The 15,173-nt window shown below is 38.9% G+C and overlaps 1 protein-coding gene and 1 pseudogene across 6 annotated transcripts in view; one reads left to right on the plus strand and one right to left on the minus strand.

Moving 5' to 3' along the window:
- Nucleotides 1-15,173, minus strand: part of C2CD6 (C2 calcium dependent domain containing 6) — a 197,572-nt gene that overhangs the window by 31,044 nt on the left and 151,355 nt on the right. The gene's annotated exons all lie outside the window — the stretch shown is intronic.
- Nucleotides 4,693-5,533, plus strand: LOC111532178 (annotated as a pseudogene). Its single transcript, XR_002728474.2, has one exon. The product of XR_002728474.2 is annotated as a 40S ribosomal protein S3a pseudogene (transcript).

Below are 15,173 nucleotides of genomic sequence, written 5' to 3' on the forward strand. Positions count from 1 at the left end.
ATATCACCACCGACCCCACAGAAATACAAACTACCATCAGAGAATACTATAAACACCTCTATGCAAATAAACTAGAAAACCTAGAAGAAATGGATAATTTCCTGGATACTTACACTCTCCCAAGGCTAAACCAGGAAGAAATTGAATCCCTGAACAGACCAATAGCAGGCTCTGAAATTGAGGCAATAATTAAAAGCCTACCAACCAAAAAAAGTCCAGGACCAGACGGATTCACAGCTGAATTCTACCAGAGGTACAAGGAGGAGCTGGTACCATTCCTTCTGAAACTATTCCAATCAATAGAAAAAGAGGGAATCCTCCCTAACTCATTTTATGAGGCCAACATCATCCTGATACCAAAGCCTGGAGGAGACACAACAAAAAAAGAGAATTTTAGACCAATATCCCTGATGAACATTGATGCAAAAATCCTCAATAAAATACTGGCAAACCAAATCCAGCAGCACATCAAAAAGTTTATCCACCATGATCAAGTGGCTTCATCCCAGGGATGCAAGGCCAGTTCAACATATGCAAATCAATAAATGTAATCCATCATATAAACAGAACCAAAGACAAAAACCACATGATTATCTCAATAGATGAAAAGGCCTTTGACAAAATTCAGTAGCCCTTCATGCTAAAAACTGTCAATAAATTCGGTATTGATGGAACGTATCTCAAAATAATAAGAGCTATTTATGACAAACCCACAGCCAATATCCTACTGAATGGGCAAAAACTAGAAGCATTCCCTTTGAAATCTGGCACAAGACAGGGATGCCCTCTCTCACCACTCCTATTCAACATAGTGTTGGAAGTTCTGGCTAGGGCAGTCAGGCAAGAGAAAGAAATAACGGGTATTCAGTTAGGAAAAGAAGAAGTCAAATTGTCCCTGTTTTCAGATGACATGATTATATATTTAGAAAACCCCATCGTCTCAGCCCAAAATCTCCTTAAGCTGATAAGCAACTTCAGCAAAGTCTCAGCATACAGAATCAATATGCAAAAATCACAAGCATTCTTATACACCAGTAACAGGCAAACAGAGAGCCAAATCATGAATGAACTGCCATTCACAATAGCTTCAAAGAGAATAAAATACCCAGGAATCCAACTTACAAGGGATGTGAAGGACCTCTTCAAGCAGAACTACAAACCACTGCTTGGTGAAATAAAAGAGGACACAAACAAATGGAAGAACATACCATGCTCATGGATAGGAAGAATCAATATTGTGAAAATGGCCATAGTGCCCAAGGTAATTTATAGATTCAATGCCATCCCCATCAAGCTACCAATGACTTTTTTCACAGAACTGGAAAAAACTACTTTAAAGTTCATGTGGAACCAAGAAAGGAGCCCACATTGCCAAGACAATCCTAAGCCAAAAGAACAAAGCTGGAGGCATCACACTACCTGACTTCAAACCACACTACAAGGCTACAGTAACCAAAACAGCATGGTACTGGTACCAAAACAGAGATATAGACCAATGGAACAGAACAGATCCCTCAGAAATAATACCACACATCTACAGCCATCTGATCTTTGACAAACCTGACAAAAACAAGAAATGGGGAAAGGATTCCCTATTTAATAAATGGTGCTGGGAAAATCGGCTAGCCATAAGTAGAAAACTGAAACTGGATCCTTTCCTTACTCCTTATATGGAAATTAATTCAAGATGGATTAGAGACTTAAGTGTTAGACCTAAAACCATAAAAACCCTAGAAGAAAACCTAGGTAATACTGAAAAGGACATAAGCATGGGCAAGGACTTCACGTCTAAAACACCAAAAGCAACGGCAACAAAAGCCAAAATTGACAAATGGGATCTCATTAAACTAAAGAGCTTCTGCACAGCAAAAGAAACTACCATCAGAGTCAACAGGCAACCTACAGAATGGGAGAAAATTTTTGCAATCTACTCATCTGACAAAGGGCTAATATCCAGAATCTACAAAGAACTCAAACAAATATACAAGAAAAAAACAAACAACCCCATCAAAAAGTGGGCAAAGGATATGAATAGACACTTCTCAAAAGAAGACATTCATACAGCCAACAGACACACGAAAAAAATGTTCATCATCACTCGCCATCAAAGAAGTGCAAATCAAAACCACAATGTGATACCATCTGACACCAGTTAGAATGGCAATCATTAAAAAATCAGGAAACAACAGGTGCTGGAGAGGATGTGGGGAAATAGGGACACTTTTACACTGTTGGTGGGACTGTAAACTAGTTCAACATTGTAGAAGACAGTGAGCTGATTCCTCAAGGATCTAGAACTAGAAATACCATTTGACCCAGCCGTCCAATTACTGGGTCTATACCCAAAGGACTGTAAATCATGCTACTGTAAAGACACATGCACATGTATTGTTTATTGTGACACTATTCACAATAGCAAAGACTTGGAACCCACCCAAATATCCATCAATGATAGACTGGATTAAGAAAATGTGGCACATATACACCATGGAATACTATGCAGCCATAAAAAGGATGAGTTCATGTCCTTTGTAGGGACATGGATGCAGCTGGAAACCATCATTCTCAGCAAACTATCGCAAGAACAGAAAACCAAACATCGCATGTTCTCACTCATAGGTGAGAACTGAACCATGAAATCACTTGCACACAGGAAGGGGAACATCACACACTGGGGCCTATTGTGGGGAGGGGGTAAGAGGGAGGGGGGAGCAATAGCATTAGGAGATATACCTAATGTAAATGATGAGTTAATGGGTGCAGCACAGCAACATGGCACATGTATACATATGTAACAAACCTGAACTTTGTGCACATGTACCCTAGAACTTAAAGTATATATATATAAAAAAAGAACAAAATCTATGAGAAATATGGGACTATGTAAAGAGACCAAGTCTATAACTCACTGTCATCCCTGAAAGATGGAGAGAGAAAGCAAGTAACCTGGCAAACATATTTCAGAATATCATCTGTGAAAACTTCCCCAACCTCACTAGAGAGGACAACATTCACATTCAGGTAATTCAGAGAAACCCAGTGAAATACAACATAAGAAGACCATCCCCAAGACACATAGTCATCACATTCTCTGAGGTCAAAATGAAAGAAAAATTGTTCAAGAAAGATAGAAAGAAGAGGCAGGTCACCTAGAAAGGGTTCCCCATCAAGTTAATGGTGGAACTTTCAGCAGAAACACGTATAAGCCAGAATATAATGGAGGCCTATAGTCAACATTCTTAAAAAAAAGAATTTCCAACCAAGAATTTCATATCCAGCCAAACTAAGTTTCATAAGCAAGGGAGAAATAATATTCTTTTCAGACAAGCAAATGCTCAGGGATTTCATGACCAGCAGACCTGTCTTATAAGAGGTCCTGAAGGGAATGCTAAACATGGAAAGAGGAAAGACTGTTATGAGCCACTACAGAAACATACTTAAGTACATACAACAGTGACAGTATAAAGCAACCACACAAACAAGTCTGCATAATAACCAGCTAACAACATGATGACCGGAACAAATCTGCACATATCAATACTGACTTTAAATGTCAACAAGCTAAGTTCCCAAGTAAGAATCACAGAGTGGCACTGAACAAAGAAGCAAGACCCAATGGTATTCTGTCTTCAAGAGACCCATCTCACATGCGGTGACACCCATAGGCTCAAAGTAAAGCAATCAGAAAACAGAAAAAATCAGGGTTGCTATTCTAATTTCAGACAAAACAAACCAACAAAGACTAAGAAAGACAAAGAAGGGCATTACATGATGGTAAAGGGCTGGATTCAACAAGATCTAACTGTCCTAAATATATACACACTCAAAACAGGAACACTCAGAGACCTACAAAGAGACTTAGATAACCACAGAAAAATAATGGGAGACTTCAACATCCCACTGACAGTATTAGACAGACCACTGAGGCAGAAAACTAACAAAGATATTCAGGACCTGAACCCAACACTTGCCAAAAGGGCCTAATAGACATCTACACTCCATTCCATCCCAAAACAATGGAATATACAGTCTTCTCATGTGCACATGGCACATACTCTAAAATCGACCACACAACCAGACATAAAACAATCCTCAACAAACTCAAAAATACCAAAATAATAACAATGATGCTCTTGTACCACAGTGCAATAAAAATAGAAATAAATACTAAGAAAATCGTTCAAAACCATATAATCACATGGAAATTAAACAATCTGCTCCCGAATGGCTTTTGGGTAAATAATGAAATTAAGGCAGAAATAAAGAAATTCTTTGAAATTAATGAGAACAAAAGATACAACATACCAGAATCTCTGGGTCACAGCTAAGGCAGTATTAGGAGGGAAGTTTACAGCACTAAACACCCATATCAAAAAGTTAGAAAGATCTCAAAATTAACAAACTAACAACACAACTAGAGGAACTAGAGAAGCAAGAGCAAACTAACCCTTAAGTGATCATAAGACAAGAAATAACCAAAATCAAAGCTGAAGTGAAAGAAACTGAGATGTGAAAAACCATACAAAGGATCAATGAATCCAGGAGTTGTTTTTTTGAAAAAATTTATAAGATAGATAGACTGCTAGCTAGACTGATACAGAAAGAAAGAGAGAAGATCCAAATTAACACAATCAGAAATGTCCAAGGGGACATTGCCACTGACCCCACAGAAATACAAAAAACCGAATCAGTGCCATAGTGGTTGGCAAGAACAAGCGCCTTACAAAAGGCGGCAAAAAGGGAGCCAAGAAGAAAGTGGTTGATCCATTTTCTAAGAAAGATTGGTATGATGTGAAAGCACCTGCTATGTTCAATATAAGAAATATTGGAAAGACGCTCGTCACCAGGACCCAAGGAACCAAAATTGCATCTGATGGTCTCAAGGGTCGTGTGTTTGAAGTGAGTCTTGCTGATTTGCAGAATGTTGAAGTTGCATTTAGAAAATTCAAGCTGATTACTGAAGATGTTCAGGGCAAAAACTGCCTGACTAACTTCCATGGCATGGATCTTACCTGTGACAAAATGTGTTCCATGGTCAAAAAGTGGCAGACAATGATTGAAGCTCATGTTGATGTCAAGACTACCGATGGTTACTTGCTTCGTCTGTTCTGTGTTGGTTTTACTAAAAAACGTAACAATCAGATACAGAAGACCTCTTATGCTCAGCACCAACAGGTCCGCCAAATCCGGAAGATGATGATGGAAATCATGACCCGAGAAGTGCAGACAAATGACTTGAAAGAAGTGGTCAATAAATTGATTCCAGACAGCATTGGAAAAGACATAGAAAAGGCTTGCCAATCTATTTATCCTCTCCATGATGTCTTCGTTAGAAAAGTAAAAATGCTGAAGAAGCCCAAGTTTGAATTGGGAAAGCTCATGGAGCTTCATGGTGAAGGCAGTAGTTCTGGAAAAGCCACTGGGGACGAGACAGGTGCTAAAGTTGAACGAGCTGATGGATATGAACCACCAGTCCAAGAATCTGTTTAAAGTTCAGACTTCAATTAGTGTCAAATAAAAAGTGCTATTTGTGGGAAAAAAAAAAAAAGAAATACAAAAACCTTCAGAGACTATTATGAACAACTCTATGAATGCAAGCTAGAAAACCTAGAAGAAATTGATAAATCCTGGACACACACAACACCCCAAGACTGAGCCAGGAAGAACATGAATCCCTTAACAGACCAATAATTAGTTCCAAAATTGAATCAGTAATATAAAGGCTGCCAACCAAAAAAAAAAATCATGGACCAGATGGATTCAAGGCCAAATTTTAAACAGCTGTTACTACTCCTACTGAAACTATTCCAAAAATTGAGGAGGAGGAGGGACTTGGCTCCCTAACTTATCTATGAGGCCAGCATCATCCTGATACCAAAACCTGGAAGAGACACAATAGAAAAAGAAAACTTCAATATTCTTGGTGAACATAGATGTCAATATCCTTAACAAAATACTAGAAAACTGAATCCAGCAGCACATAAAAAAGCTAATCCGCTATAATCAAACAGGCTTTATGCCTGAGATGCAAGGTTGGTTCGACGTATACAATAGACACTTCTCAAAAGAAGACACACACCCAGCGAATGATCATATGAGAAAATGTGCAACATCACTAATCACTAGAGAAATGTAAATCAAAACTACAGTGATATGCATTCTCACACCGGTCAGAATGGCTATTAAAAAGTCAAAAAATAATTGGCAAGGTTACAGTGAAGAAGGAACACTTATACACTGCTGGGAGGAATGTAAATTAGTTCAGCCATTGTGGAAAGTAGTTTGGCAATTTCTGAAAGAACTTAAAATTTCCATCTGACCCAGCAATTCCATTATTGGATACATACCCAAAGGAATATAAATCATTCTACCATAAAGACACATGCACACATATGTTCATCACAGCACTGTTCACAATAGCAAAGATATGGAATCAACCTAAATGTCCATCCATGGTAGAGTAGATAAAGAAAATGTGGTACATATATACCATGTAATACTATGTAGCCATAAAAAAGAATGAGATCATGTCCTTTGCAGCAACGTGGGTGGAGCTGGACGCAATTGTCCTAAGCAAATTAACACAGGAACAGAAAACCAAATACTGCATGTTCCCACTTATAATTGGGGGCTAAACACTGAGTACATATGGACACGAAGAAGGGAACAACAGACACTGGAGTCAGGGTGGAGAGTGGGAGGAGGGTGAGGATAAAAAACTACCCATTGAATACTATGTTTATTACTTGGGTAATGAAATAATCTGATGAAAACCCTGTGACACACAATTTACCTATATAAGAAATCTGAACATGTACCCCAAACCTAAAATAAAAGTTAAAAATAAAAAATATGATACTACAAGGCTACAGTAACCAAAACAGCATGGTACTGGTACCAAAACAGAGATATAGACCAATGGAATAGAACAGAGTCCTCAAAAATAATACCACACATCTACAGCCATCTGATCTTTGACAAATCTGAGAAAAACAAGAAATGGGGAAAGGATTCCCTATTTAATAAATGGTGCTGGGAAAATTGGCTAGCCATAAGTAGAAAACTGAAACTAGATCCTTTCCTTACTCCTTATACGAAAATTAATTCAAGATGGATTAGAGACTTAAATGTTAGACCTAATACCATAAAAACCCTAGAAGAAAACCTAGGTAATACCTACCATTCAGGACATAGGCATGGGCAAGGACCTCATGTCTGAAACACCAAAAGCAATGGCAGCAAAAGCCAAAATTGACAAATGGGATCTCATTAAACTAAAGAGCTTCTGCACAGCAAAAGAAACTACCATCAGAGTCAACAGGCAACCTACAGAATGGGAGAAAATTTTTGCAATCTACTCATCTGACAAAGGGCTAATATCCAGAACCTACAAAGAACTCAAACAAATTTACAAGAAAAAAACAAACAACCCCATCAAAAAGTGGGGAAAGGATATGAACAGACATTTCTCAAAAGAAGATATTCATACAGCCAACAGACACATGAAAAAATGCTTATCATCACTGGCCATCGGAGAAATGCAAATCAAAACCACAATGAGATACCATCTCACACCAGTTAGAATGGCAATCATTAAAAAGTCAGGAAACAACAGGTGTTGGAGAGGATGTGGAGAAATAGGGACACTTTTACACTGTTGGTGGGATTGTAAACTAGTTCAACCATTATGGAAAACAGTATGGCAATTCCTCAAGGATCTAGAACTAGAAGTACCATATGACCCAGCCATCCCATTACTGGGTATATATCCAAAGGATTATAAATCATGCTGCTATAAAGACACATGCACACGTATGTTTATTGTGGCACTATTCACAATAGCAAAGACTTGGAATCAACCCAAATGTTCATCAGTGACAGACTGGATTAAGAAAATGTGGCACATATACACCATGGAATACTATGCAGCCATAAAAAAAGGATGAGTTTGTGTCCTTTGTAGGGACATGGATGCAGCTGGAAACCATCATTCTCAGCAAACTATCGCAAGAACAGAAAACCAAACACCACATGTTCTCACTCATAGGTGGGAACTGAACAATGAGACCACTTGGACTCGGGAAGGGGAACATCACACACTGAGGCCTATCATGGGGAGGGGGCAGGGGGGAGGGATTGCATTGGGAGTTATACCTGATGTAAATGACGAGTTGATGGGTGCTGACGAGTTGATGGGTGCAGCACACCAACATGGCACAAGTATACATATGTAACATACCTGCACATTGTGCACATGTACCCTAGAACTTAAAGTATAATTAAAAAAGAAAAACAAAAGAAGAAGAAATATGGTTTATGCTTGTTATCCCAGCACTTTGGAAGGCAGAGGCAGACAGATTATTTGAGCTCAGGTGTTTAAGACAAGCCTGGACAATATGGTGGAACCTCTTCTCTACCAAAAACACAAAAATTAGCTGAGCATGGTAGCATGCAGCTGTAGTCCCAGCTACTCGGGAGACTGAGATGGGAGGATGGCTTGAGCCTAGGAGGCTGAGATACCACCGCTGCACTCCAGCCTGGGTGACAGAGCCAGACCCTGTCTCAAAAAATAATACATGAAATAAAATAAAACCGCTAAAGTATTTTCAGGAGTGGTTGTAAAATTTTAAATTCCCACCAGCAGTTGTTCCACATTTCACCCCTATTTAGTTTTATTCGGTTTTAATGAGGCTTAAGTTCATTTTTTCTCTATGGATGTCCAGTTGCTCCAGTGCCAGTTGTTGAAAAGGCTGTCTTTCCTCCATTGAATTGCTTTTGCATCACTGTCAAAAATCAGTTGGCAGCACTTTGGGAGGCTAAGGCGGGCGGATCACCTGAGGTCAGGAGTTCGAGACCAGCCTGTCCAACATGGAGAAACCCTGTCTCTACTGAAAATACAAAATTAGCCAGGTGTGGTGGTGCATGCCTGTAATCCCAGCTACTCGGGAGGCTAAGGCAGGAGAATTGCTTAAAACCGGGAGGTGGAGGTTGCGGTGAGGCGAGATCACACCATTGCACTCCAGCCTGGGCAACAAGAGCAAAACTGTCTCAAAAAAAAAAAAAAAAAAAAAAAAAAAATCAGTTGGCCATACTTTTGGGGGCCTATCTCTGGGATGTCTATTCTGTTTCATTGACCTATGTGTCTATCTCTCCTTTATTCTTGATTACTTAATATCAAGTAAAGTGATTCCTCCCACTTTAGGCTTTTTTAAAGATTGTTTTGGCTATTCTAGGGTCTGTGCTTTTCTACAAACATTTTAGCATGATCTTGTCTATGTCTAGAAAAATTATAATATACATATAAATTGCATTAAATCTACACATCAATTTGGAGTGAACTGACATCTTTATTATGTTGAATCTTCCAATCCAGAAACATGGTATGTCCCTCCATTTCCTTAGGTCTTGGATTTCTTCCATCAGCATTTTGTAATTGTTATCTTATAGATTCTATACATGTTTTATTAGATTTGTATTTTTGTTTTCTTTGGAGTTATTGTAAATGTTACTGTGTTTTAAAGTTTTGTTTCCATCTGTTCATTGTTAATCTACAGAAATGGTATCAATTTTTTGCATATCGAATTTGTATCCTTCAATCTTGCTGAATTCACTTATTAGTTGTAGTATTGTTTTTTGTAGGCTCCATGATGTTTTCTGCATAGTCCATCATGTCATCTGAAAATAGTTTTATTTCTTCCTTCCCATTGGCATAATTTTTATCTCCTTTCTATATTGAGAAAGAGTGGTAAGAGCATATACCTTTGCCCTGTTCCTGATCTTAGAGGGAAAATGTTCCATTTTTTAACATTAAATGTGATGTAAGCTGTGGGTTTTTGTAGATGCTCTTTATCAAGTTGAGAAACTTACCTCTTACTACTAGTTTTTTGAGAACTTTTACTCATGATTGAGTATTGAATTTTGTGAAAAACTTTTGTGTCAGTTTATATTATATGATTTTACTCCCTTAGTCTGTGCATACATTAGATTACCCAGATTGATTTTTAAATGTTGAACCAGCCTTGCATATGCAGAGCAAATCTCATTTGGACACAGTGTATAATTATTTTTATACATTCCTATATTTTATTGAGGATTTTGCATCTAAGTTCATGAGACATACTGGTCTGTAATTCCTTTTTTTTTTTTTCCTGAGATGGAGTCTTGCTCTGTCACCCAGGCTGGAGTGCAGTGGTGTGATCTTGGCTCACTGCAAACTCTGCCTCCCGGGTTCATGCCATTCTCCTGCCTCAGGTTCCTGAGTAGCTGGGACTACAGGCGCCCGCCACCACGCCTAGCTAATTTTTTGTATTTTTAGTAGAGACAGGGTTTCACCGCATTAGCCAGGATGGTGTTGATCTCGTGACCTCTTGATCTGCCTGCCTCAGCCTCCCAAAGTGCTGGGATTACAGGCGTGAGCCACCGTGCCCAGCCTCTAATTCTCTTTATTTTCACTATCTTCGTCTTGTTTTGTTATTACAGTATTTTTAGCCTCACAAAATGAGTTGGGAAATGTTCCCTCCTTTTATGTTTTTTGGAATAGATTGTGTAAAATTCATGATTTCTGTTCCAGGAGCTTTTAAGTTACCATATTTTTGAGAAGGAGTCTCACTCTCACTGCAGTGCAGTAGCACGATCCTGGCTCACTGCAACCTCTGCTTCCTAAGTTCAAGCGATTCTCGTGCCTCAGCCTGCCAAGTAGCTGACATTAAAGGCGCCCGCCACCACACCTGGCTAATGTTTGTATTTTTAGTAGAGATGGGGTTTCACCATGTTGGTCAGGCTGATTTCAAACTCCTCAGGTGATCCTCCCACCTCGGCCTCCCAAAACTGCTGGGATTACAGGCATGAGCCACTGTGCCTGGCCCAATTCAATTTCTTCAGTGGCCATAGAACTATTGTTTGTCTACTTCGTCTTGGTCGAGGTAGTTTAGGTAGTTTATGGTTTTCCAGGACTTAGTCCATTTCCTCTAAGTTGTCATATTTATGAGCACAGAGTTATCTGTAGTATTCTCTTATTATCTTTTTAATGATTGCAAACTCTGCAGTGATATATTATTTCATTCTTGATACTGGTAATTTGTATCTTTTTTAAATCATTTTAATTCTTGCTAGAGGTTTATCAATTTTACTGATTATACTGAAGAACCAGTTTTTTGGCGTTATTAATTTTCCTTAATAGCTTTTAAATTTCAGTTTCATTGACTTCTGCTCTTATATTATTTTCTTCTCTAGGCTTGGAGTTTATTTTGCTGTTCTTTTTCTAAGTAGTTGAGGTGGGAACTTACTGATTTGAGAATTTACCTTTCCTGTGTACGCATTTAATGTAATACACTTTCTTCAACATTGTTTCAGCTGTGTCCTGCAAATTTCCATATACGGTATTTCCATTTTTATTGAGTTCTATGTTTCTTTTACTCCATTTGAGACTTCCTCTTTGCCCCAAGAATTATTTAGAATTGTATACTTGTTTAATTGCCAAGTATTTGGAGATTTTCCTGTTATCCTTGTTATTGATTTTGATTCTATCTTATATAAAGGAGACAAAGATGTCTCTGTATATTTTTCCCTTGTCTCCTGACACTCAGGCTGTTGATATGGTTTGTCTCTGTGTCCCCATCCAAATCTCATCTTGAATTGTAATCCTCATGTGTTGGGGGGGGCCCGGTGGGAGGAAACTGGATCATAGGGTGGTTTCCCCCATGCTGTTCTTGTGATAGTTAAGTTCTCACGAGATGTGCTGGTTTAAAAGAATGGCACTTCCCCCCTTGCTGTGTCTCCCGCCACCTTGTGAAGGGGCTTGCTTCTCCTTTGCCTTCTGCCATGATTGTAAGTTTCCTGAGGCCTCCTCAGCCATGTGGAACTGAGAGTCAATTAAATCTCTTCTCTTTAAAAATTACCCAGTCTCAGGTAGTTCTTTATAGCAGTGTAAAAACTAACTAATACAGTTGTTTACTTCTTCATGGCAGGCTGAGACTCATTATCTCATAAGCCTGTCAGCACAAGACTAAAATTTGTATGTATCAAATTGTTTTAAATATAACACAAATAAGCATATTTTTGGCTATTTAGAGCCTACCTGCTTTGCATGCCCCACAGAACTGTGCCCAGCATCTGCTAGCCATAGATTAGATAAAACTTAGGAATATAAAGGCCCCAAACCTCTGCTGCCCATTGGAGCTCTGTGATCTAGAGACTCCCTGCCAGGTTACTGCATGAAAGCATGTAGATGTGTAACCCCCTTTGCTGACACTCTTCTCCCCTAGGAATTTCCTTGCCTTCTGAGTGGTGCTCTTCACCCCATGCTATCACTTCTGGATAGTCTCATGCCATAAGGGACTACTCCAGCATGTGAACCTATCAAAGCATCATCCAAATAAAGTTTTGTGTACCACTGCCACTTCATGGCCATAATTTTTTCCTTGATCATCCCCCAAATCCTTTGAATTCCTTTATATTCCATTATGGTTAATTAACATACTTCATGTTGTTTTAATTATTCTACATTTGCTGAACTTTGTTTTATGACCCAGGATATGGTCTATCTTGGTGAATGTTCCATGAGCATGTGAAGACAATGTATATCTGCTATATTGTTGGGCAGAGTGTCAGATCTTATTAGTTGACTGTGTTATTCCAGCCTTTTATATACTTGATTTTCTGCCTAGTAGTTCCATAAACTGCTGAGAGTGGGTGTTGATATCCCCAATTATAATTGAGGATTTTATTTCATCTTTCAGCTCTATTGGATTTTGGCTTATGCATTTCCAGGCTCTGTTGCTTTAGGATTATTATGTCTTCTTTGTGAATTATTATTATATAGCATTCCTCTTTTTGGCTTTTTTTGCACTGAAGTCTAGTTTCTCTGAGTAATGTGTTGAACTCTTATGGCATCCCACTACATCCTACCCCATCCTGCCCAGGATGGGAACAATCCCTTTGTCCAGCACATCCATGCTGTATACACTACCCAGCCATTAATCACTTAGTACCCATCTTTTATCATCTTACTTCATCTCGAGAAGGGTGAGTATAGCACAATGAGACATTTTGAGAGAAAGAGACCACATTCATATAACTTATATTACAGTATATTATAATTGTTCTATTTTATTATTAGATGTTAATTTCTTATCATGCCTAATTTATAAAGTAAACTTCATCATAGATATGTATGTATAGAAAAAACATAAAGCATATAATGTCTGGTAAAATCTGTGGTTTCAGGAATTCACTGGGGATGTTGAAATGTATGCCCTGTGGAGCAGAGGGGATGACTGTATTTGGCTGAAGCAATTTCTAAGCAAAGTGTTGAAGGTATGGCTTGGGTCATCCTGAATGCTTATTGTAAAATGTGAGAGGAAAGACATCACTTAAAGATAGACTTGTTAGGCAAAAAGAAACTAGAATTTAAAGATTTGGTGAATTCTTAAGCTATCCATATTGCAAAAAATGAGAAAGCATGTTCGGGAGACAACGCTAAGGGTATAGCCAAGCAACTATTTAATAAAAAGATTAGTGTAAGTGTGAAGCACAGGCTTCATCAGTCATCTCAACAGAAGCCAGGCACTACTCTTCAAGACAAAGGAAAAAACAACCCCAAAGGTAATTCAGAGATCATCAAGGCTGCTTCCTCATTTTCAAAAGGGGAGACCATTTCCTCAATTTTGACAGGTCAGATGGAGCCCCTGCCCAAAGCTGTGGGAGTGCAGTCACCCAAAGCCATGGGAGCAGAGCTGCTTGGAGCCTTGGGGGTCCCATCCCTGCTTAGTAAAGGTGTTGGGGCAGGATCTCTATCCAAGTGGGTCCATAAGGCAAGACTCCCACCACAGTGAGTCCAGAAGGCAGGACCTTGGTCCTAGAACACTGAGCTAAAGAGAATTATTCTCAAGCCTTAAGATCTCAGAGCTTGCCTTGTAGTTTGGACCTACTTGGGACTTGTTACTCCTTTTTTTCTTTCCTACTTCTCCCTTTGGCAATGAGAATGTTTCTTCTATGTTTATGTCACCCAAAAGTAATGTTGATAACCTAATCCCCAATGTGATGGTATTTGGAGGTAGGGCCTGTGGAAGCTGATTAGGTCATAAGGGCAGAGCCCTCATGAGTGGGATTACTGTCCTTACAAAAGAGACCCCAGAGAACTCTTACCCCTTCCACCATGTGAAGGCACAGCAAGAACATAGCAGTCTGTAAACTAGGAAGTGGGCCCTCGCCAGACACTGAAAATGTAGGAGCCCTTGGCCTTAGACTTCCCAGCCTCCAGAAATGTGAAAAACAAATTTCTGTTGTTTATAAACCACCCACTTTATGGTATTTTGGTTATAGCAGTGAACTAAACAGGTGGTAATGTGCCAAAGCACCTGAGTTGCCATAGTTAATATGGAGTCAGGCCCAATCTCAAGCCAATTGTCAGATCATCTTTAATAACAGGTACTACCTTTGCCTACACCTACCATTCTTTGTATCTCCTTTTAGAACAATTATATTACTGATATAAAACTGGTATATTACTGATTTGCTCCAAGTACATATTTTCCTCTACCTGGCTGTAAGGTCTTTGAAGTCAAAGGCTGTATTATTTTCATTTTTGTGTCCATAGTGCCTGACACAGTAGGTACTCATTCAAAAAGTATTTGTTGAATGCTAAAGTATCTGACACTGTTCTAGATGCTGGGGAATACAAGACACACAATCTCCTAGCTCTCGAGGAGCTTACATTCTGGTGGAGAAGAATGACAACTATGATTAAACCATTTAGGAGACGGTTTATACTTTTTTAGGTGTCTCTGAGTGTCTTGGAGACCCTAGAGCTGCATCTTTCTGATAAAATTTATCTTTGTAAAAATATATTGAATTGGAATAGACATAAAATCTCAAGTCCTCCAGTTCAATGATGCTATTAAAATATTAATTGTTTGAATGGTCCTGAGAATGCTACTGCTACGAGACTTCAGTTGAATTCAGCCAAAACAATGCATATTGTATATGCACGGCACTGGAAAATATTTTACATATGTTGTTTCATTGAATCACCTTTTTTTGTTTAAAAAGGCCTTTCATTACCAACCTCTTCCCTCCCTCTCCTGGCAGGTTCCTGTTAAGTGCGTTTTTCACAGGATGCTCCTAAAACACCCTGTGCCTCCATCTAGTATAGCTGTAATTCTGTGCCTACTTTT

Source organism: Piliocolobus tephrosceles, chromosome 11 (assembly GCF_002776525.5).
Source record: "Piliocolobus tephrosceles isolate RC106 chromosome 11, ASM277652v3, whole genome shotgun sequence".
In the NCBI taxonomy this organism is placed as follows: Eukaryota; Metazoa; Chordata; class Mammalia; order Primates; family Cercopithecidae; genus Piliocolobus; species Piliocolobus tephrosceles.